Source organism: Limanda limanda, chromosome 10 (assembly GCF_963576545.1).
Source record: "Limanda limanda chromosome 10, fLimLim1.1, whole genome shotgun sequence".
NCBI lineage: Eukaryota > Metazoa > Chordata > Actinopteri > Pleuronectiformes > Pleuronectidae > Limanda > Limanda limanda.
Window position 1 is genome coordinate 3,363,438 of NC_083645.1, and position 1,323 is coordinate 3,364,760.

The 1,323-nt window shown below is 42.6% G+C and overlaps 1 long non-coding RNA gene across 1 annotated transcript; it reads left to right on the forward strand.

Annotated features, from left to right (window-relative positions):
- Window positions 1-649, forward strand: LOC133011678 (uncharacterized). Its single transcript, XR_009680762.1, has 3 exons — window positions 1-74; window positions 194-287; window positions 379-649. It is a non-coding gene; the product is annotated as an uncharacterized LOC133011678 (long non-coding RNA).
- Window positions 650-1,323: the final 674 nt, after the last annotated feature.

A 1,323-nucleotide genomic window follows, 5' to 3' on the forward strand; every position in this document is an offset into this window, starting at 1 on the left:
CACACACACAAAGAGGAGTTAGGCTGAGACGCTGAAAGTCCGGATTTAAAGTGCAGAAAATTAAGCCATTGAATGTTAGTAACTGTTTATGAATTGTTTTGGTGTTTTTTTGCTGTGGATCTTCCAACGGTGATGCAGCGCGGCTATTTCCGTTTATTAATAATAAAGTCATGTTACATGTGTTGTTTTCCAGCTGCCTGTCCATGACGTAGTAAGACACACTATGAGCCAGTATGATCCGACCAGACCTTACATCAGCATTGAGGAGTTGTCGGAGAAGAAAGAGGGTAAGGTTATATTCATTAAATAATTTTCCAGTTACATGTAAAGGTGTATGTTGTCATTGAACTGTGCTAATTTTACTGAATGTGTTTATAGCTGATTGAAGCGGGACAGATGACATGGATCCATCCTTCCACAGCCAGGAGCGCACCGACCTGTGTCCCACACTTCATATAAGACTGGAAGCTACACTGATCTCACAGCTACACACCACAGACGTCTACACACTGGAGAAGATTCAGACAGAGTCCCACAAAGAAGTCATGACCCAGAGGCTGCAGAGAAACATTTCAAGCCTCACCTGAGTTTTTGTACAATATATTTGCTGTATGTAAATAAAGCTTTGACTCCACATATACCTTGTTCACATTTATTCCCTGTACAATATGTTCACCTATAACATCAAGCATCACATGAATGTTTAGTTTTAATTAACTGCAGTGCTTTTGGTAAAGGCTTACTAATAAATAATAATAAATATTAATATATACATTTTTATTATTAATATTGTGTGGGAGGGGCTTACCCCACGTGCGGAATGCTGTGACCCCACGTGTGCACTGCAATGACCCATAAGGTGACCAATAGCAACACTTCTACCAACCAATCACGAGTGACATTAGTTTCAAGGGTCTGGAAGGATTCATATGCTAATTAGATCACACGTCGCGATCGGTCCGCGCGGCGGAGCGAGCCCCCCCGCGGCTCTCTCCTTTGTTCTCCATATCCCCCTTAAGGTCCGCAAACGCCGATAGACCCAGCTTATTGTCACTGGCGAACGCCGAGGTAACATCATGGAAACAGTAGGTTACAGCAGGAGATTAGGCCTGTCCGAAGAGGTTTACTGTGACAATAATACTGCTTTTCGTCTAGTGTCTCTTGATGCACAGTGAGGAGGAAAGAGCAAAAAAAGCTAAAGCTGACTTGTAGTCTTTGCAAATTGGCTTGTTTTAATGAGTCACTTCATCCGAATTCATGAAACAATCCGGGGTGCCCCCCCCTCCAGAGTAATTAATGAAAGGTCTGAACTACTGATTAAGT